The 22,938-nt window shown below is 42.0% G+C and overlaps 1 long non-coding RNA gene, 8 other non-coding genes and 1 pseudogene across 9 annotated transcripts; 3 read left to right on the top strand and 7 right to left on the bottom strand.

Annotated features, from left to right (window-relative positions):
- Nucleotides 1-1,985: 1,985 nt before the first annotated feature.
- On the top strand, nt 1,986-3,179 carry LOC142391436 (uncharacterized). Its single transcript, XR_012770563.1, has 3 exons — nt 1,986-2,205; nt 2,530-2,735; nt 2,865-3,179. It is a non-coding gene; the product is annotated as an uncharacterized LOC142391436 (long non-coding RNA).
- Nucleotides 3,180-5,268: 2,089 nt separating this feature from the next.
- On the bottom strand, nt 5,269-5,353 carry trnas-gcu (transfer RNA serine (anticodon GCU)). The gene has a single exon. It is a non-coding gene; the product is annotated as a tRNA-Ser (tRNA).
- A 1,014-nt stretch (nt 5,354-6,367) lies between these two features.
- Nucleotides 6,368-6,449, bottom strand: trnas-gcu (transfer RNA serine (anticodon GCU)). Its single transcript has one exon. It is a non-coding gene; the product is annotated as a tRNA-Ser (tRNA).
- Nucleotides 6,450-7,474: 1,025 nt separating this feature from the next.
- trnas-gcu (transfer RNA serine (anticodon GCU)) lies at nt 7,475-7,559 on the bottom strand. Its single transcript has one exon. It is a non-coding gene; the product is annotated as a tRNA-Ser (tRNA).
- A 548-nt stretch (nt 7,560-8,107) lies between these two features.
- Nucleotides 8,108-8,226, top strand: LOC142393748 (5S ribosomal RNA; annotated as a pseudogene).
- A 298-nt stretch (nt 8,227-8,524) lies between these two features.
- Nucleotides 8,525-8,643, bottom strand: LOC142393502 (5S ribosomal RNA). The gene has a single exon (XR_012772101.1). It is a non-coding gene; the product is annotated as a 5S ribosomal RNA (ribosomal RNA).
- Nucleotides 8,644-8,997: 354 nt separating this feature from the next.
- On the top strand, nt 8,998-9,116 carry LOC142392577 (5S ribosomal RNA). Its single transcript, XR_012771222.1, has one exon. It is a non-coding gene; the product is annotated as a 5S ribosomal RNA (ribosomal RNA).
- Nucleotides 9,117-14,610: 5,494 nt separating this feature from the next.
- Nucleotides 14,611-14,684, bottom strand: trnat-ugu (transfer RNA threonine (anticodon UGU)). Its single transcript has one exon. It is a non-coding gene; the product is annotated as a tRNA-Thr (tRNA).
- Nucleotides 14,685-14,988: 304 nt separating this feature from the next.
- On the bottom strand, nt 14,989-15,062 carry trnat-agu (transfer RNA threonine (anticodon AGU)). Its single transcript has one exon. It is a non-coding gene; the product is annotated as a tRNA-Thr (tRNA).
- A 608-nt stretch (nt 15,063-15,670) lies between these two features.
- On the bottom strand, nt 15,671-15,744 carry trnat-agu (transfer RNA threonine (anticodon AGU)). Its single transcript has one exon. It is a non-coding gene; the product is annotated as a tRNA-Thr (tRNA).
- Nucleotides 15,745-22,938: the final 7,194 nt, after the last annotated feature.

Here is a 22,938-nt window from a genome sequence, read left to right as displayed (position 1 = left end):
ACAGACAGAAACTGAAGGATTAGTTTTAAGAAGCAAAGAACCCAGTGTACACTTTCTGATGCAAGAAATATGAAGCTGTGAATACAAGAAATGATGTTAAAAAAAGTAACAATTAAATGGAATAGAGCAAGACAAATGATGCAAAATGAATTCAGTAGTATTAATGATGCCCACAGATATGAAACATGCACACAGACACAGTAAAGAGACTACGATTACTAATCGATTCTAATGGTTAGAACAACGAATGGCCACCGTCTGTGGGCTCAGAGGAGCTGAAGCGTGAATGAGAGGAGCATGCAGTGTAACTGCAAAAAATGCCATTAAAATTCAGGTGATTGTATTAGAGCACATGGGTGCGCAGAGTTAAGTGGAAGTGAGCTGGGGGAAGCAAAATCACAAAATAATAACCAGACACCTTTGTACATCCTTAAGGTTTGGAAGAAGTGCACTCAAAGAATGCATCCCGGTTGATAGAATTCTGTATTGTGAAGAAAAATATATTAAAACACAGAAGTTTTCCACAAAATAATACTTTTTAGTGTTGTCACTAAACCTTCTCACAATATGTGTCATATGCCACACCTGTATTTAGCTGTGCTTCACATTGCTCTGCAGCAGATACCAGTTCCTCATCATCAACCTCAGAAGAGCCTGGAGAACAAATGTTTAAACCATCAGGCCTGCTGCTAACAACGCACAGAGACAAATGTACACAGGATGGTGCGTACTTACCAGAGGGGAAAAGCTGCCGTTGGGCCAAGTGTTCCGTCAGGGGTTTTGAAGGTGGTGGTAAGGGGCACTGTGGTGCTGGAGCTGCAAAAAGTGGAGGGTCTGCGTTTTACAAGTCTGTAAAATGGTAAAGCTACACATGTAGAACTGATGGAGGGAAAATTCAAACTGCTACTCACAGGGTTTGGCTGGTGATGTCAGCTTTTTTGCCAGCTGTGAGGGAGACAAATGTTTGCTCCGTGCCAGCAGCGCTTTCACAGTGGCAGTTTTCCATGGGCCAGTTTGGATTCCAGAGGAGGTGGAGGCTGCAGGTGGAGGTGCAGAGGAGGTGGAGGCTGCAGGTGGAGGTGCAGAGGAGGTGGAGGCTGCAGGTGGAGGTGCAGGGGAAGTGGAGGCTGCAGGTGGAGGTGCAGGGGAGGTGGAGGCTGCAGGTGGTGCAGGGGAAGTGGAGGCTGCCGGTGGTGCAGAGGAAGTGGAGGCAGGTGTCTGTCTCTTCAGACATATGCCTTGAACACGGCCATGTTGGTGTTGGGCCGGGCATCTGCTCTCAGCAGGTACTTAATGAGGGCCTGGGCCTCCCTGCTCTGGTCCTCATAAACCTCCTTCATGGAGCGGCCCTTAAAACCTCCAAACTCCACCATCAAACAGCCCGAGTCTCCAGTTTCCCGTGCTCTTTCCTGCATGCCCTGCTTCTTCCTATACTTCTCCAGCTCCTCTGTCATCTCTCTGACTTGGGAAGTGTACTGCAGGAACAGCTGCTTATTTTGGGAAAGAGGGGTTTCTTGTGCTCTTTCATTTGAAATACTATGCAATAAATATATTGCATAGCCAAGACTGTTCTCCAGGAGCCATCTAAATCTCTGGCCTTGGTACATACCAAACTGAAGCTGGCAGTGAGCCAGTACTAAAAAGTCATCAGTTTGGTCTCCACCATGGCCAGTGACAAAGCTGCTGGCCTCTGCCAGCACCTCCTCTTTTGGTTTAGCTCTTCCAGACCTGACACTGCCAAAGCTCTTTGCCTCCTCCGACGGCACCATGAGCAGTCTGGTTGAACTGGCTGACTGGCGGCGAAAAGCTGGATACGCATACATTCTGTGAATGAACATTTTGAAAAAATGTGTAAATTCATCTGTAACAGAGGCTGCCCCCCTCACTCATTAAACAAACAAACACAGAGCAGCTGCACACAGAGCTGAGGGAAAGTGTTAGGCCCAATCCCAATTCACCCCTTGGCCCTACCCCTTACCCCTTCCCCTCCGTTTTGCGCGTTCACGTGTAGAGGTAGTGTTGTCCCAATACTCTTCCAAAGCCCTTCCCCTTAGCCCTACCCCTCCGTTGTAGCCCTTGAAACGGAGGGGTTCGGCCAGGCAGACTCCGTTTGAAGGGGTATGATATATTTCCCAGAGTACAACGCGACTACCGGGAGATCGCGAGTCTTTTTAAAAATGGCAGAAGCGAGAGCACCACACAAATGTAAGTTCTTCTATTTTTTTTGCCATAATTTAACTGTTTTAATCGTTTTAAGTTGTGATAACTGGTGTATTGTGTGAGTTTAATATGTTGGCAATGTGTAGTTATTTTCTGTTATAAACGCACATGGGAAAAGTCGCTATTTTACATGGAGTAATCGTTCAATGCATGTGAAGGTGCTGCGAAAGAGTTTTCATTTTTTAAATTGTAACACGAGTATTTACAAGCAATGTAGTTGGTTAACCATAGAGGAGTTCCTTTTGAGTGACATGAGCGTCATTTCGCTACCTATTATCACAAGTATTCATATACGTGACTGATTCACAGGGACTCAAGCACAAAGAGCCTGATCAGGTTTAGCGCCCCAAACGAAGATCTGTTTCTAAAGTCATCCCCATCCCCAAAAAGAAGTAGGAAGTCCAATCCCATAATGGATTACCTGATACAGGAGAGCCTGAAGGAGCAGAAGCGCCACGAGCAGAAAACGGAGCGCTTTTTAGCTCGGTTTGAGCGCATGATAGACAAACTTTACGGTGAGTTGATGCGCCATGCACCTATTGTACACACAGCCACCACTACCGCGTTCTGAAACACCTTTTTTTAATTTTTTACAATGGATGAAAGTGCATGCTATAATGTCATATCGTGTCTTGTTCCCCCAGAACATCACTGAGCCCAGCACCTCCGATGCGCCATGCACCTCCGCTGTTCCTGCTCCGGTCATCTCGTTCTCGATGATTGCACTGTTGCCCTTTCATATTCATACTGTTTATATTCATACTGTTTATTGTCCATATTTGCACCACACACTTTACAGCAGACACTTTAAGCTGTTATTTCTGAAAATAAGCTGCCTTACCAGTCTGTAATGTGAGCCTAATAAAATAAATTAAGGACAAAAGGTTTGTGAGCATGATTATCACATCAACATCATATGAACGACGGGAACGGATATTGGTATGAAGAGATTTATTATACAAGGGATAACAAAAAAATTGGGGTACATGTTGTGGTCCAATGGGCAATAATTTGTAGGATGACCCGTCTGCTGGAAATAAAAACATGGAAAGATCAGGCTTTCATCCTCCCAAACCAACACATTGATAGCACACACAATGCAGTGCATTTATTTAAGTCATCAAATCTGAACCTGGTACAAAGAAAACCGCTTCAAAAACGCATGAGCTGCATGTTTATTCCAAACGGAACGAGGCGAGTAACAAAGGCTAAACGTTAGCTTATGCTTTCAGCTAGGTTAGCCAGGTTATGATACTACTCCAGTCAATAAATCAGCAAATCCAACGAGACAAGCAAATTGTTTCTATATTACACGATATCACAAATGTACAGTTAGAAGCACTTTCAAACACAAACACACATTATCATATTCACACGCCGGCTCTGGAAGCTACCAGCTGCTCACTCACACGCGTTATTTGTATTAATTTATAATTCTACATACCGTAACAAGATCCAGCAATGCTCCCAGATGTCGAAGACGCCTTCGCCTGATGGCACTCCGTCGATTCGACGCAGATATTTCTAAAAATATCCGAATAGCCCAGGACAGCGCGAACACCACAGCACCGGTCATGTTTGTTTACTTCTGGCTAAAGCTGTCGCTTTTGGTTACGTAACAACTGACGGCGCGAACTTATTACGTTCGTGAGTGTGAAGTGCTGTCCCAATTCGAAGGGGTGACATTCTTAGCCCTTCGCCTACCCCTCCGTTTGAAGGGGCGAGGGGTAGGGGCGAGGGGTAGGCGAAGGGGTAGAAAATAGAATTGGGATTGGGCCTAAGTCTTCCCATACATGCCACGCCCCTATTCAACACCCTCGCACCTGCTGTAACACAGAGGTGTGACAAACAGCAGGGGGTGCAGCCAGAGCTTCTTTCCCAGGCTGAATTTATTAAGGTTATTTATTTTCCTTTCTATCAGAACTAAAATCAGCTAATCAGATCCGTGGATTAACGCCGCATTGACGTCACGCCAACCCATCAGAACAATGTAAAATGTCATTAGGCTAACTTTCAATACATACATACAGTATATCTGTCCACATGGGTTTTAATACATGCAGCGGCAGGCCTAGGATAATTGCTGTGATGTTTATTAACTGTACTCTGTAACTGTAATGCTAACACTTATTCGCGTTGTATGGTAGCATGACAGCTACGTTAGACTTCTATTAGTTTGTTGACCTACCGAGCTACATTTTTAAAAACAGAACTGTCTCCTGGCACTACTCCATCTATCCATCCATTCATCCATCTATCCATTCATCCATCATCCATCCATCCATCCATCCATCCGTTTTCCAGCTATCATAAAACAGCGCGGCTTCGCTCATCATTCACACACTCGCATATCAGGCGATATTTTTAACTTTCTATATTTTGCATTTTATACTACGTTTAGCGACACCCTTTGCTTTTTATTTACCCTAGAAAAGCTTACAAGTTTACGGTCAATAACAGAATAAAACACGACTTACCTTAGAGATAGATGGAAAGTTGAGAACTGCCGGACTACAGAATGCGGCAAAGTACGCCGGAGAGGAAGGACGAACAGTGATTGGTCAAAAGTAAGAAATGGGAGGGAGGAAAGCTGATTGGTCAAATGTAAGCCCAAAGTAAGCCCAAAGGGGGAAACGTGATTGGTCAAAAGTAAGCTCAACTGAGATGTGATTGGCTAATGTGGGCTTACTTTGGGCTTACTTTGGGCTTACTTTGGCGAAATTGACGGAACACAGTAAGCGCAAGTGAGAGGTAGCGGGATCGATGCCCACATTCTCCACTCGTCTTTCCTTTGTTCTTTTCCTCTGTGGAGGAAATGATTAACAGCTGGATTTGGCAAAGGTGGGTGCAAACTGAAAGAAAGACAGCTCTTTCACATTAGCCTGAAGTCACACTCAAAATTCTTCATGATAGATTCAATCGCCCAAATGAACCTGGTGTAAGCAAATAAAAATATTGCGACAAAAGCATTGTTTGAAAACCCTGCTGGTAAGAAGTGGAATAAGAAATATTAACAAACGACACACCAGCACACAAGTTGACATGCAAAGCCAAGGAGAGTGGGATTCGAACCCATGCGTGCAAAGCACAATGGATTAGCAGTCCATCGCCTTAACCACTCGGCCACCTCGTCCTCTCTCTTGTTAGTTTGACCATAAAAATTTCCGTCTTAAACTACAGCTGGTATAATTTCAATCTCAAATTGGGGCCTCATTAGATACAATGGTCTTGCGTGCAGAGGGTATGAATTTATCCTCCTTTCACAAAAATAGAATCATTATTATCTAAATGTGGTACCATGTAGGGATGTTTGAGGTTGTTTGATTTAAAATTGGGCGAAACAAAAGCAATTGCACTTAGGATAAGTCAAATTTAAGGTTGGGGTTATTACAATCTCTTCAGTATATACCCAAATATGGAAGACAAACTATGTCAAATTATAAATGGCTTGCTTTCCAGGCAAAATGTGGCGGGATTGATGTCCACACTCCTCAGAAATTTTTTAGGTGCTCTTCTGGTGAGAGGCCTTAATGGTCATCTTATAAAGACAAACCAACTAATGTGCAAATTCAAATTTGTTTAAAAAGGGAAAGAAATAAGAATCTGCCAAACCATGAAACACTACGGATTTTCCACGTCTCTCTGATCGAACGCAAGACTCTGCTTGATACATTCAACCACTCTGAAAAACACTGATAAAAACCAACAAGCTTCAGTTGTGAGATCTATTCCTTTTGATGTATCAAGGAATGGATCGTTTGGTCAGAAATGGTCGTTAATTTGGAAGCGCTAAGAATACATCAACCGAAGGGGAATTAGCTCAAATGGGAGAGCGCTCCCTTCGCATGTGAGAGGTAGCGGGATCGAGGCCCGCATTCTCCAGTCGTCTTTCCTTTGTTCTTTTCCTCTGTGGAGGAAATGATTAACAGCTGGATGTGGCAAAGGTGGGTGTAAACTGAAAGAAAGACAGCTCTTTCACATTAGCCTGAAGTCACACTCAAAATTCTTCATGATAGATTCAAACGCCCAAATGAACCTAGTGCAACCAAATAAAAATAGTGCGGCAAAAGCATTGTTTGAAAAGCCTGCTTTTAATAAGCGGAATCAGAAATATTAACAAACCAGCACACAAGTTGACATGCAAAGCCGACGAGAATGGGATTGGAACCCATGCGTGCAAAGCACAATGGATTAGCAGTCCATCGCCTTAACCGCTCGGCCACCTTGTCCTCTCTCTTGTAAGTTTGACCATAAAAATTTCCGTCTTAAACTACAGCTGGTATAATTTCGATCTCAAAATGGGAGACTCATTAGATACAATGGCCTTGTGTGCAGAGGATATGAATTTATCCTCCTTTCACAAAAATAGAATCATTATTATCTAAATATGGTTTCATGTAGGGATGTTTGAGGTTGTTTGATTTATAATTGGGCGAAACAAAAGCAATTGCACTTAGGATAAGTCAAATTTAGGGTTGGGGTTATTACAATCTCTTCAGTATATACCCAAATGTGGAAGGCAAATTAGGTCAAATTATAAAGGGCTTGCTTTCCAGGCAAAATGTGGCGGGATTTATGTCCACACTCCTCAGAAATTTTTTAGGTGCTCTTCTGGTGAGAGGCCTTAATGGTCATCTTATAAAGACCAACCAACTAATGTGCAAATTCAAATTTGTTTAAAAAGGGAAAGAAAAGAGAAACTACAAAACCATGAAACACTACGGATTTTCCATGTCTCACTGATCGAACGCAAGACTCCTTGATACATTCAACCACTCTGAAAAACACTGAGAAAAACCAACAAGCTTCTGTTGTGAAATCTATTCCTTTTGATGTATCAAGGAATGGATCGTTTGGTCAGAAATGGTTCGTTAATTTGGAAGCGCTAAGAATACATCAACCGAAGGGGAATTAGCTCAAATGGTAGAGCGCTCGCTTAGCGTGAGAGGTAGCGGGATTTACACCTGCATTCTCCAGTCGTCTTTCGTTTTTCCACTGTACTCTGTCCTCTTGTCCTCTGTGGAGGAAATGATTAACAGCTGCATGTAGCAAAGGTGGGTGCAAAGTGAAAGAAAGACAGCTCTTTCACATTAGCCTGAAGTCAGACGCAAAATTCTTCATGATAGATTCAATCGCCCAAATGAACCTAGTGCAACCAAATAAAAATATTGCGACAAAAGCATTGTTTGAAAAGCCTGCTTGTAAGAAGTGGAATGAGAAATATTAACAAACCAGCACACAACTGGATATGCAAAGCCGAGGAGAGTGGGATTCGAACCCATGCGTGCAAAGCACAATGGATTAGCAGTCCATCGCCTTAACCACTCGGCCACCTCGTCCTCTCTCTTGTAAGTTTGACCATAAAAATTTCCGTCTTAAACTACAGCTGGTATTATTTCAATCTCAAATTGGGGCCTCATTAGATACAATGGCCTTGCGTGCAGAGGATATGAATTTATCCTCCTTTCACAAAAATAGAATCATTATTATCTAAATGTGGTTTCATGTAGGGATGTTTGAGGTTGTTTGATTTAAAATTGGGCGAAACAAAAGCAATTGCACTTAGGATAAGTCAAATTTAAGGTTGTGGTTATTACAATCTCTTCAGTATATACCCAAATATGGAAGACAAACTATGTCAAATTATAAATGGCTTGCTTTCCAGGCAAAATGTGGCGGGATTGATGTCCGCACTCCTCAGAAATCTTTTAGGTGCTCTTCTGGTGAGAGGCCTTAATGATCATCTTATAAAGACCAACCAACTAATGTGCAAATTCAAATTTGTTTAAAAAGGGAAAGAAAAAAGAATCTGCAAAGCCATGAAACACTACGGATTTTCCATGTCTCACTGATCGAACGCAAGACTCTACTTGATACATTCAACCACTCTGAAAAACACTCAGCCCTGAACAAGCCTGATCTCGTCAGATCTCAGAAGCCAAGCAGAGTTGGGCCTGGTTAGTACTTGGATGGGAGACCGCCTGGGAATACCAGGTGCTGTAAGCCTTTTGGCTTCTCCGGGCGCATGCAGTTTGGCTACGTCAAATGCAAAAGTAGTCCCTGTTTGACTTTTTGGAACTTGTCCTTTCTCAGGACAAAGTTAAATGTATGAGGATCAAAGCCAACAATGGCCTGGGACATCTCAGCAGATCCAGGATCAGCAACATGGAGACTGAGAGCCAAACAGAAACAGAGGTGTCTGCCAACCAATCAGCAGCAGCCCAAGCTGGTTAACTTCCTGGTGTCTGTGTGGCACACGGTGATGGTCAGATGTTACATGCAGGCCGCAGAGAGAAGAGAAAAAAGCTTACAGCACCTGGTATTCCCAAGCGGTCTCCCATCCAAGTACTAACCAGGCCCGACCCTGCTTGGCTTCCGAGATCGGATGAGATCGGGCGTGTTCAGGGCGGTGTGGCCGTAAGCCACAGTCCCTGTGACAAATATATGTTATATAGGTGCTGGAACCATACGTTTCCCCTATTTTTACCAGAGAGTTAGCTTGAGAGGCTGCTGTTGAGCCTGCACATTGACTTCCCTGATGTGATTGTTCTCTGCAGCTGAAAATGGGACTCTCAGATAACTGTCTGTCAAGCTCCTCTGTTCCCTGTGTGTAGTTTTGTGTCCGTTGTCATATAGAGAAACCAGGGAAGCTCAATCCCACGACATGCTCATAAACTGCGTCTCCTCTAAACAGTATCGTTCTATTTTAGAAGTCGGAATACAATAACAGATTCTGTTTCAGAATCTATAAAAAGCTGGTTTGTGATTCCATTGCTGGCTTACGGCCACACCACCCTGAACACGCCTGATCTCGTCCGATCTCAGAAGCCAAGCAGAGTCGGGCCTGGTTAGTACTTGGATGGGAGACCGCCTGGGAATACCAGGTGCTGTAAGCCTTTTGGCTTCTCCAGGCGCATGCAGTTTGGCTACGTCAAATGCAAAAGTAGTCCCTGTTTGACTTTTTGGAACTTGTCCTTTCTCAGGACAAAGTTAAATGTATGAGGATCAAAGCCAACAATGGCCTGGGACATCTCAGCAGATCCAGGATCAGCAACATGGAGACTGAGAGCCAAAACCAAACAGAGGTGTCTGCCAACCAATCAGCAGCAGCCCAAGCTGGTTAACTTCCTCGTGTCTGTGTCTGTATTGAAGTAAATGGAACTGTAATTTTGTAACAATTGCAAAGAATTGTCGCTGTTGATAAAAATGATGTGATTAACATGGATTTGTCAGACGGAAGGTAATCATGAGTCGTGTTATGTTGACAGCTGCACCGTCACTGTGAAGGAGAGAGCACGAGAGTGTTATAAATAGTACCTGATGGTGTGTATACTGTTGTGATGACCTCCCTCAGAGGTTAGGTGTCTTTAAGAAAGTGAATCTGATGCAACATTTCCCCAGCTATGTTCAGGGAATATAGTCCATTACACAAACACTTTTACATATTGATTATATAAACCACCCCATTCAGAACATCATCTGAGACGTCTACCCTGTGAGGGACAGCTGTGGTTTAACCTGTGGGAGTTAGAGGCTGCTGGAAGCTCTAACAGTCAACCAGCCACAGAGGATGAAGCTCTGATCACTTTTTTCATCTCATTGCTTTACAACTTCACCGCTTGACTTGGCTCATGGATTATCTATGTACAATACATCTTCACTGTAAAATCCAATAGCTGCCCTGACATTTGTTAACTTTACTAGGTTAATTACAATATGCACTTATGACTGATATTTATGAAGTAACAGTTAGTTGCATGGTGAAAAAGGCAAAAAACTTAGTGTTTAGAGTGAAGATGACTTTATTTAGAGTGAAGCTCACTCAACAATATGTAGGAACACAGTCTCACTCCCACTGCGCATTCAAAGAAGAAGAAGTGTGCATGCGCAGTAGCAACATTCAGTCTCTCCCGCTCAGCAACGTATATTATGTCTATGTCAGCAACGCAGCAGTCCAGCACACAGGCCGGGGCACTGAGGGGAGCCTGCTGAGTCCACTTTTTCAGTTTTTTAAAAATTCGTTTGAAAAAGAATAAATAAGGTAAGTTATCAAGCAAGTATGTTTCTTAATATGTTTTAATTACTGCTCCGACTGTTAGCGTTCATGAGCTAACGTTAGCGTTAGTTAGCTAGCTAACGAACCAAACAGGCATAACGTTAGCCTGTTCAGGCCATGGTTAAGGCGAGTTTGGGCGGTTTCCCACCATAGTCCTGTGATTATCTTAAAACGTTTTAACAGTTTCAAAGTCTAATTACTTTGAAAGTCTCACATTTGAAATGTTGTAGCATGAGTTTTCCGTTTTCCCCAAATTGACAACGATGGCATTTTGGCCTGACTTTCAAATTTGCAACGTGGAAATTACAGTTTTCAGTTAAGGCAGCATGAATGTGTTTGATGCAGAGAGGAGGATAAATTAGGTTCATAATGCACTGGTGCTGTCTTTCTTTGGGGAAATGGTGAAGACTGGTTTAGTAGCATAGATGCTTTCGCATCCTATGAGCAGACATCCCAAGTCTCCCGGAAGTTCCGGGAGTCTCCCTGATATTGATAGTTAATCACGGATGCCCGCGAGTCGGATAAAATATCCCGGATTTTAGACTATGCGAGGGACTGTTTTTTTTTTTTTTTCAATGCGAGTGAGAGCGTGCAGGCAATACAATAACTCGTGCACCATGCGCGTTTCGACTGCGCAGGCACGAGAGAGAGAGGGGTGTGGGGAGAGGTGTGAAACCTGTGCGTATCTGTCCAAAGCGATGCTCTGTTCAACCAGCGCTCAGGGCGACTGCTGGTCAGAAGGCCCGCTGATTGGTTTAGTCAGCAAAATAAGCCAATAACGTTCGGTGTGGGAGGGCTTCGATTTACTCTCTGACAGTTACCTAAGTTACCACTCAAAACTGTGCATCCTGCCAAATGGCAGAGGGTGAATCCTTGAGTAAAAAACGAAAATATAAGACTCATTTTACAGCAGAATATACTAAAGTATATCCATGTCTGGTGAAGGTGAAGAATGATGACACCGTGCGAGGTGCACTGTATGCAACAGTGACTTCAGTGTTGCCCATGGCGGACTTAATGACTGTAAAACATGTGGAGGTAGGTGAACGCGCCATCATCTGCATTTTATTTCTGTAGGTTAAATGCTGTTATAAAATAAAGCAAAACGTATCAAAGACTTATTTAAAGTATCAAACACATTTAGTTACTAAATTTTTAGGCCTATATCTAACTAGCCAGCTACAATATCTAACTATCTATATCCAGCCTGTCTAAGCCTTTTAAAAAATCCCCAATTTAATATAGGGCCGGGGGGGGGGGGGCGGCAAACAGAATTGCACACCGGTGTAACCATTTACTGCAGGTGGGATGGACTAAATAGCCCAGTTACCTCCTCATCTCGCTCTTTTTGCGCTGCGTGCCCATATTATTTCCCAGCAGTGGCTGAGCTCAGGTGTCTTGCTCCGTGTGCGACACATAACCCAGTTGGTTTGAGGTGGTATTAATATTTTCAAAATAAATTGGCTTAAACAATTTATCAAGAACCCATTTTAAATTTGGAACTTCATACCAATATTGTTCCACATGTAGTATCTATGTGGGGAAAATTTATGTTTGTAGATCAATGACCAAGAAAGAAGCATCTGTTTATGAAAGTAGGATAGCTTTGAGGGGATTTTTTCAACATTATAATTACAAAGTAAAAAGAAATTTAGGCCTCCTAATTTAGAGAAAATTAAATTCGGTATGAAGTTCCAAATTGAAGATGTGTTCTTGATAAATTGTTTAAGCCAATTTATTTTGAAAGTATTATTTAAAGTGTAAAAGTCTAAAAAGTTAAGGCCACCATTATCGTATCAGTGCAGATTTTTTTAATATAGTGGTTTTTGTTCCTCCATATAAAGTTTAATGAATTTTTGATTTGCCGTTGTCGCTTTCTCTTTTGCCATTGTGATTTGCACTTCAGGGCCACCGTAGCACCTCCTCACTCAAGCAAGCGGGCAAGTGCAGCGCACCGAGTTCAGGGCAACATGTTTTTCTGTGTGTTTCTTATACGAGTAACTGAGTGAGTTTACTATGTGTGTGAGGGATGTTTACATCAGCTGAGACGTTGGGAGAGAGCAAACAGTTGGCACCAGAGATGTTGGAACTGTTCTGTTTGGGGTGGCAGGGTTTTTGTTGGGAGGGGCGGGGGAAGCACGCACACTTATCAATGATTGAGGATTTGATTTGAAGTTATTTTATAATAACATGCAGTTATAAGAGAAATAGAATGTATGAACACGGCATCTTTATTGTTCAGTAAATAAAAATTTGATAACTAAGTCAAGCCATTTAAGGAACATAACAGCATAAAATACACCACAAATGAAAAAAGAAAAGTCTGCGCTCATGACTCAGGGCTTTCATACTTTTCCAAAAGTGGACCTTCTCTCAGTTGACCTACTAATGAAAATTCTAAGCAGGGTTGAGACATGGCTTTCATCCATAAGGTCGCTGTGAGCGTTCATAATGGCCAAATGTGTTAGTCTCTACTGCGTCATGGTGTTGCGCAGCCAGGTTTTCAGGCCGAGAAAGAGCGCTCGGATGCCGCCACAGATATGGGCGGGGCCAGAGAAAGCCTAATGAGCTTCTACACCTCTGACAGCATGGAGCGGGGTTGGTGCTGCAAGGTTTGCAGGATGGACCCCTACACACATCCCTCAGTATGTCCAGCTCAAGGCTTAGCCGCTCTCGTGGAAAGGGGGTCAGTTCTGGGGAACCCACATCCACTTGTTTCCCCTGAACTGCCTGCTCTCGCCCTGCAGCTCCGCGGAGTCCCTCCTGATCAAAACGCCGCTCCACCTCTGAGCGCACCAGGTCCAGGGCCTCAAACACTTCTCTCTTCCACAGGCTTTGATATTCTGCAATATTAGATATAACATCAAATAAACAACTTCTCTAACCGACCAATACTGTCCATATGGGCTACCTATTTAAGATGGATCAAACTTATATTTTCCCATTTAAGTTCAAAATCCTGTTATGAATATGGTTTGTTATTTCTGTCCATATTCTTGTTTTTCCTTTAGTTGTCTCATGAAAGTTGCATGAGTGTACGTTCTTAGTCAGTTGATAGGCTAGTGCATACCGTTGTTTGTGTATTATGAATGCTTCATTACAGGTTACAGGTACATTAATATTTAATAAATAGGCCTACATGGATATACAGTATTGTTGAACTTGTTCGGTTTTTAATGTCATAATCTATGGATAGTGTCAGGTTCAACTGATTTAGTGTGTGCTTTAACATGCGTATTAGTGGAGCTACTTTGGAGCCTGATACTCTTCGCTCTTGTGAGAGCTCCACAGTCGCTGCCTGAAATGGTGACAACATTTTAATGCACTGAGCTGTCGCCTCATACTCATTGGCTGTTAAAGGAGCCAAATCCGTAGAAAGAGTGGCCAGAGCTGCTGCCACTGCTTCTCTCTGTTCATAAATCCGCTGAAGCATTACAAAAGTGCTGTTCCACCGGGTTTCCACTTCCTGCATCAATTTCATCACAGGGCGGCCCATTTGCACCGGCTGAAGGCGTTCCTTGGCAGTGGTGCTGCTTTTAAAATATGTTACAATCCTCCGGACCCTTGACCTGATGTCATCCAAACCAGGAGTTGCATCAATTGATTTTTTCACAATCAGGTTGAGGGCATGGGCTATGGAGACAGCATGCCTAACATTTAAGATCCTGGCAGTGGCTATCATGTTTTGTGCTGCATCCATCACCAAACATCTCACTTTTCCACCAATTCCCCACTCCTCCATCAGCTCCTGCACTACAGCTGCAATGTTTTCAGCTGTGTGGCTACTGGGGAAAGGATGGACTCCCAGCAGAGTTGTGGACAGCTGCAACAAAATGGCAGGTTACAGACAGATATGCATCCATATTAATGGATGTCCACATATCTGCTGTGAGGCTGACACTGTCGGTAGTCAGCAACTCAGCCTTCGCCTTCTCCTTTTCCTCCACATACCTCTTCTCCACCATGGCCTTAACCGTATTCCTACTTGGAATGGTGTGTGTAAGATCCAGTTTTGCCACAAATGCCCTGAATCCAGGATCATCAACCACAGTGAAAGGCTGGGGGTCCTTCACAATGAAGTCCACAAGAGCTTCATCCAGCTCTTGCTTCCTGGATCCTATAATAAAAAATAAAATAAAAAAAACATAAAGAAAGAAAAGTAACTTCAATTTAACTTAAACACATTTAATTGACATTCTTTCTGATTCTCCATGTATATCTATGTTGTGCTTACCTTGATTGGTGGCTCCAAGTACAGACTGTTTTGGAAGTCCAACACGAAGCACTGCTGTAAACAGTTATGGCACCATGTTGATGTACATAATAACACCTTAAGGCACTGCTGGGATTTGAACCCAGGATCTCCTGTTTACAAGACAGGCACTTTGACCAACTAAGCCACAGCACCACATGGTTCATAAAACTGATGAAAGAATAAAGAGCAGGAACTGGATCCACCTCAGGAAATGTTTTTTGTGATTTATTTCCGAAATTCATGTGATCTCTGCATAAATCAGGGCTTGATGTTATTCAAATAATCTTCATATGTGAAATCATTGGATATAGTCCAAGTTTAATCTTCTGTAACTCAAGAATATTTAAAGCCATGAGATGAAGTGCCTCCAAGTACAGACTGTTTTGGAAGTCCAGCACTCCTGAAGCACTGCTGTAAACAGTTATGGCACCATGTTGATGTACATAATAACACCTTAAGGCACTGCTGGGATTTGAACCCAGGATCTCCTGTTTACTACACAGGTACTTTGACCAACTAAGCCACAGCACCACATGGTTCAAAAAACTGATGAAAGAATAAAGAGCAGGAACTGGATCCACCTCAGGAAGTGGTTTTTGTGATTCTGTACCTCAAGAATAGTTAAAGCCATGAGTAGAAGTGCCTCCAGTTGGTTCAAAACTTCATCATATTTTGCAGATATTGTTGGGTTTTCAACTCAGACCCTGGTGTTCATGAGGAAGTCACTTTCACCAGTTACAGCCAGATCTCATGAAGCGGTGTACTTATTACACACCAAGTCATTTACTGTGTTTTTACAAGGCTTTTTTATGCTTTTGCATATTATTTTCCGCTACATATTTCAAGGAAATGACGTCCTGCCCTCAGCTTTTACTCTAACTCTGACTATTTCACGGTTTGTACGTTCATTTTGATGTTATGTAGTGTGACAGGAGGAGAACCTCCACCGTACTGTACCCTAACCATTTGACTTGTTATGTGAACGGAGGAAAATTACACTCTGAAAGTATAAAATAGGCATAAATGAGACTTTAAAAGCTGTGTGCACTTTCATTAAGTGGACCAGTGAAAAAGATTTAGTAGAAAGCTGATAATAAGCTGTTTAATATGCTAAGTCATAGCTAGCTCTGAATGCCCACAGGCACTGCTGGGATTTGAACCCAGGATCTCCTGTTTACTAGACAGGCACTTTGACCAACTAAGCCACAGCGCCACATGGTTCACAAAACTGATGAAAGAATAAAGAGCAGGAACTGGAACCCAGTTCGGAAGTCTGGAAGTTTTGGAAGTCCTGAGGGGTGTTCCACGAAGCTGGATTCGCAGAAAGCCTGGCTTTTCTCGATAGTTCTGGCTAATCAAAGAGAGAGTTCCGCTCCACCAACGTGGCTCTTTTCTTTCAGTTGCTCTTTCCAGCTCTCTGCCTCTTTCAGAACTGACTGATATTCACTTTCTGCTGCTGCTGCTTTCAGAGTTTCACACAATCCTGCAGTGACTCGGTTGCACTGCTTGAGCTCCTGCTCACACTTTTGACGGAGATGACGCTCACACGTCAAACAGTTTTGCACCTTCTTTAGTTTTTCCTCAGTCATGGAGCAGCCGCTCTCTGCTGCCACTCTTCTGTCTTTTTCTCCTGTCAGAAAGAAATGTTTCTTCAGCAGCTTTGTCCTCAGAATATCCATCCCATGCTATAAATAGCTGATCTTGTCATTCTTCTGTCGGTAAGAGTTCTGTCATTTCTCTGATCCATAATCTCGGTCGGCAGCAGAGGCGTTAGAGGGAATCCCCTCGGTTTGTGAAACTGGAAACTTCCACTTGACTCTGTTAGATCGGGTTCTTTTAGTAGGAGGCTCAAGAACGGACCGGAGTAAATTCAAGTGAAAATGAAGTCTTTATTGGTACGGCAACAAGTGGAGCATTTCAGCGCTGGTCTCAGTCTGACAGAACTCTCGCAGGAATCCGTCAGCCCGAGCCCCGTATCCCCGGTTACACCTCGTATATATGTCTCCTAGTTTCCCGAGGTGGATCCCTTGTTGATCAAATGTGATTGGATATGAATTGTCTAACTCAAATAATGTCTCTGAGGAATTCAAATAATGTGTGTGTATCAATCTGCCCTTGGTTTCCCAGACTTTCCTGATTGTTTTGTCTGTCTACTCCTGCATCACTTAAGGTCATATGGAAAAGTACTGAGACTTATTTCATTCATAATGTCTAAGAACAAAGCCAATTATAACAATCCCCCTTTTGAAGTGATTTTATCATTTCAACTAATTCAGTCAAATAACTGCGGTAGGAATGTAATATTCTGTATTGTGTCACATCTGTATTAGCAGTAGCAAGACTTTAGCAGTCACCCCCCAAACTGCAAGAGCCACTTACCTTTTGAGATGTAGCACAACCAGTTAGGAGACATCTGTCATCCCCCTTTTGATGTGACTTCATGTATCATTATGTAAGCTCATGTGTAAGCTGGTCTTCTTTGCAATTAAAAGCAGCAAGCAAATCTTCATTGCACAGGCATGGAAATAGTAAACATAATTGTAATGCTTAAGCTACACTTTCAAATCAGGACTATTCCATCATTTTACTCGGAACAGAAACTCTTTCCGAGAGGGTTAAGACCTTCATAAGTCACTGATTATTACTCTGCAAATAAGCACATTTAGAAAATAATTGTGATGCGTTAGCAAAAACCCGTCTATATCAGGAGTATTAATCAAGATTCTAGAAATAGAGACTCTTTTCTAGTAAGTTTAAAACCTTCCTCACTCAACTGATAATAACTCCGCAATGAGCACATTTCTTAATAGATTATATGTAGAAAATACTAATTGCTATATGTATTGTGTGTATGTGACCCATCCTCCGTGTGGACTCTTTGTTCATTATTGCCTAAAACCTTATGTGGCTAGCAAGGCCTTGCTCCCCCATAAGTACCATAACAACACAACACTGATTAATCAAAAATTTTCACATCATTTCTATACTACTGACACTCAACCATTGCATAAGGCAATTAACATCACCAGCAGGCTCGTCCACCGTTTGCAGCGAATAGGAGCGAAAACCCGATGGCTGAACCGGGAAAAATTCACCTATGGCCCCATTTCCACTTGGCGACCGACCAACCTAGGTCCCGCTCCAAACAGCTGAGTCACCTCACTGGCAATTGACATCCTAAAAATGATTCATTATCAGCCTTTAAGAGGAACAATCTAAACACTTTAAACATGAAACATAAACATATGAATTTAATCAAGGCTCAACTATATGATTATATTAGCCTCTGAGTAATTATGATTAACTTTCTAAATGATTATATCTTTCTTAGATGACCACATGACGAGTCGTGAGGTCTCTTGTGGTCCAATCCTGTCGGTGCTCGATGCTTGGTTCTCCTCTTGGCTGAACGTCTGTTCAGCATTCTGATCCGGAACTAATCTTGGAAGGAGAGGTCACCAGTACATCGCTTCCTTGAGGGATATTCAGCATCCCTCTCCCTAACTAATTTTCTTTTGTGACAATTTTGTTGTGTAGTTCTCCACCATCATCTTGGCATGATGGGAAAGGCCTCCCAGAACTCAAGCTTATGAGTCCTCCGGCCGTACGTCCTGTAGTGGTTCTGAATCTGTGGAATAATATTAGCAAATATCGCAGCGCAGTAGTGCAAAATGTCATTTGCACTGTATTTTTCTACTCAGGGCATCTCTCTTTGAAAGGTTCAATTTCAATGCATTCTTAATTTGTTTTTCATATGGACCCCAAACAAAACAAAACCAAAAGAAAAGAAAATCAAATCAAATCAAAGAAATCATAAAATAAACACAAACCAAAACAAAACAACTGGCCAGTTGGTATAACCCTTGCTTTAAGGAACCAGAATAGTCATCAAACTGCTGTGCAGCCCTAATGAGAAATCCAGTACCATCTCCTTATTTTGCTGTGACAAACTTCAAATCATTTAGGGAACACATCATCACGATCAACATCAACATCAGCACAGTTGGTATAATCCTTGTTTTTAGGACAACAGATAACAACCGATGACAAACATATATCGCATTTCTGGGTTTGCCCAAGCAACCCTCATGTCTTCATTGGGGCCTAAGTATACAAACAGTGGTCTTCATATTATGAGTTTGATTCCATGTCTTTCTCTTCCAGGTCCGGGAAGTCTTAATGCAAAAGAAGACAGAAACACACACAGAATTTTTGGGAAACTTTGAGAAGTTTTAGTAAACCATGATTAATTGTTAATTAATTGCCGAACTGCTCCACTGCAGTTTCTCCTCCTGTGTTGTTGTTTGCTGTAGGACAGAAATGTTTGTAGTTAGATCTCATTTTGGTATCAGCACAGCATCAAGAAAGCAGACATTTTTCCAATGACTAACTGATTAACTTGTTTAGGTTAAATATTGTCTGTCCTCTCTTAATTCAGGTCAGAGCGTTAAAAATAAACTTTCAGCATAATCTGCTTTATTCTTACTTGTTAGTTAGTAATAATGTTGTTTAATTCTTACCAGTGGCCGTTTCGTGATGCTGAGCCGTACACAGACAGTTCAGGATCAGCATTAAGTTTTTTCCGGTTCTAATTGAATCAGAAACACCTCATGTGGTACCAACGGTGTGACATCACCATAACATGTTTCCATACAGATATTAAAAGCCTAGGTTAATTTTATTTCTTTATTTATCCTAATTCATCCTTTATTTTTCTTTGAGGGTCATGTTGTGGCCCTCTGCTCTTGATTTTCCTTCCAGTATGTGTGGCATGTGTGTGTGTGTGCGTGGCTTTATATGTGAGTGTGCATGTGTCTGTATGTGGCCTTGGGTTTCACTGCTTTGTTTTATCTGAAAGCTCTTTGTTCCATATTTTCTTGGATGAGAAGTGCCATATAAATAACATCTGATTGATTGATCGATTTAGTGCACTAGATAAAAACTTTCTGGTCATCTCTAATGGAACGTCTTCCGATGACCCAAAACACCTAATTACAGAACATTTCATTCATCCCATTCATATCCTTTTTCTTTCAACCACAGGCACTGACTCAGCACAGTTTGAATTTCCATCACGCCACCTATTGGCGTCCTCCTCCTCCCCCCTCAGGTAGCCCTTGTCCCCCAAGCCGTTAGTGCCCCCTTTGGGAACACCCCCTTTGGGATCTCCTCAGTCCCCACTCACCATGGCTGTTGCTTGGCAACCGAAGCTTTTTCCCACATTCACACAAGTCCTCATAGTGTCCCAAAAAAGCTATGGACAGGGTATTTTCTCCCCGTCCAGGCCTCATGTGGGACAACCTGAAAACATTCATATATAGGTCATATATTATATATCATATAAAATAGTAGGTTAAATAATGCATAATATGGAATTGCTTTAGCCAAAGTTAAGTCTGTGTCTGAATAGATTTTGTTTTGGCTTTCTAAGCTGCCCTGTGCTCACTGTTTTTAAATGCGCCATAAAAACAAACCCTGACTTGTCTTGTTATGGCTCAGTCTTTGCTGCAGCTGTCCCTCTGTTCCTCTCCTAATGCCCTAATCTATCCAAACTTCTATGAAGCACTTTGCTGCTTTATTAAGTTAGCATATTAATTGTTTCTTAGATCTGCTGCAGTTAAGTAGTTTAATGATTGAGTTAAATAGTCAAATGGTTTAGTTTGAATCTAAATATAGGTGATAACTATTGACTCAGAATTGGTGACCTGAGGCAGAGGAAATTCCGAGCAGCTAAAATTTTAAAGTCAAGTTAATATCTCCTAATAACAATAAAGGCTTTAATAACTTTAAGATGATATCAAATTGTTTGACATCTGACCGTCTGGCCGTGATATTAAATCCTAAATCCTGTTTTTTTAACTTATGTCGTATGGTCTGACTGCCTGATCTCAGTCCTGTTTCAGGTGGAATCATAAAGTTTCACTTTGTAGAACATTTTTTCAGATTACATTTTAATTAAAGGAGCAAATCTCCTAAACACTCTGCTTGTGTATTTGACTTTACCTCTTTAAGAGAGATGTTAAATCCTATTTCAGCAACAATTTGTATGAATGTCTCAAACACTGTTCTTCCTGGATTTATTGTTTCTTATCTCATCTCTGTGATTTTTTCATTGTAAAGCTGTTTTCAGTTTATCTACAGACTTTGGTGTCTTTCCTAATCATATGCATTTTAAAATAGGAGTACAAAACTAAACCCCCATTATAATCAGTATATCATTATAAACTCAGGCCAATGATCACTCAGAGTCTGTTTGGATTGTTCTCACTCTCAGGGCTGAATGGGAGAAAAAAACATGGTTGAGAAAAGACAATCTTAGGGTGTGCGCATTTATGACAAAGAGAACAACTATAAAATTAAATTGGGAATATTATGGCTCAAAAAGCGTTTGAGGCTTTTCATTATTCATTATTCCTGTAATGCTGCTGCACAGCTGATCTTTAGTTAGTAACTTCAGGCCTCAGGTCAAGCCTCCAAATCTGTCATTTTTTTTTTTAAGGTCTCTTATTAGTGCTTTGATGCTGAAAAAAATTATTAACTTTTGTCAATAAACTTTGGGATCCAATATATCATATATCAACTTTTTCCTTCTGTATTATGCATGTGCTTGATTCTTACTCTCTGGTTTGTTTTGAAAACATTTTGAACACACACACTCAGCCTCAGTGGAGCAAACTCACACACTCTTTTTTCTGCATTTCTCCAGTCCAATTTATCTGTCACTCGTTTTACTTCTCACCTCGGGACCATTTCTTCCATCTTTCATTCAATTTTTGTGACATTTTCAAAAGTTATACACGTGTTAGTCAAAGTATATGGAAGACGTAATTGCCCAAATGCTGAAAGTAGTGAAGAAACTTCTACGCAGAACGCTGTGTTCTGTGCGCTCCACCTCTCGGGGTTACCCCACTTATCAAAGCATTTGTTTATTCCAAAACTTTGGGTCACACCCTAAAAATACTGATTTCCCCGAACAAAGCGACCCGTATAGCACGCGGAGCCACTTGTTCTCCCCTCTTTTTATCTATACCAACCCCAATATTGAACAGAAACCACTCGAGATCTGCTGGCGCAGTCAAATATCTTCGAGTGGCGAACCCCACCCCACAGTTGCATGAAAATAAAAAAAATCTGACCCTGTGTCCTACAGTATAAATTTATTCTTGTCAGACCGACTGTCTCGGGATTATAGACCGCTTCGCACCCCGGAGGTCTCAATCCCTCGTTCTAACTTTCGTCAGAGGAGAAACCTTCCGTGTCGGAATTCCACTAATTTTATTTATTTATTTAGTTGACCCCCCTCAATTTGGGGATTTTATAAACTACTTCGGCCACACTTAGCTATTAGTGCACGGAAACAAATTTGAAGACAAGCTCCCCGCATGGGACATTCATTTATAAAATGAATTTATCTTGTCACTTTGTTCGAATTCACTTGTCAGGACACTTATTTGCTTTCCCTATGTGAGACTATGTGTATTATACTTCACGTGTTACCATTCAATGCAAACATCAGACAGTACATTAACACTTGGATTTACCATGACCAGAGGACAACTTAATTCAGACAACTTCATTTAGTTTACCCAATATGCAGATGTTTCACATTTAGTCATTAAGTGGTGTTCTGCTCACCTTTTCTCTGGCGCCTGATTGTCTGAAAAAAGCTGTCACTCCAATCACCTCGAGGCGTCCTCCCTCGGACGGGGTCGGTCGCACGGCACGGTGGTCCTTTAGCCTTCGAACCTCGGGTCACGGCACCATTTGTTAGATCAGGTTCTTTTAGTAGGAGGCTCAAGAACGGACCGGAGTAAATTCAAGTGAAAATGAAGTCTTTATTGGTACGGCAACAAGTGGAGCATTTCAGCGCTGGTCTCAGTCTGACAGAACTCTCGCAGGAATCCGTCAGCCCGAGCCCCGTATCCCCGGTTTACCTCGTATATATGTCTCCTAGTTTCCCGAGGTGGATCCCTTGTTGATCAAATGTGATTGGATATGAATTGTCTAACTCAAATAATGTCTCTGAGGAATTCAAATAATGTGTGTGTATCAATCTGCCCTTGGTTTCCCAGACTTTCCTGATTGTTTTGTCTGTCTACTCCTGCATCACTTAAGGTCATATGGAAAAGTACTGAGACTTATTTCATTCCTAATGTCTAAGAACAAAGCCAATTATAACAACTGGAGGAACTACGGAGGCCTGGAGATGATCCTGCAGGAGCTGGACATCCTCTGAGTGAGGAGTCCCAGCTGCAGCAGACACCTGGGATTGTTCTTTTTCCAACAGTTGCTGGGTTCCTCATAACTTTCCTTACTACCAAAAGTAATGGGACACGTGTAGAAACCCTCGGGCAAATCGTCGTCTGTCATGTCACACCACTGAAGTGGAGGAGATGATTTCTTGGTT

This window comes from Odontesthes bonariensis, chromosome 11, assembly GCF_027942865.1.
Source record: "Odontesthes bonariensis isolate fOdoBon6 chromosome 11, fOdoBon6.hap1, whole genome shotgun sequence".
NCBI classification, from domain to species: domain Eukaryota; kingdom Metazoa; phylum Chordata; class Actinopteri; order Atheriniformes; family Atherinopsidae; genus Odontesthes; species Odontesthes bonariensis.
Note: the sequence above shows the minus strand (reverse complement) of the source record. Positions and strands in the feature narration are given on the sequence as shown.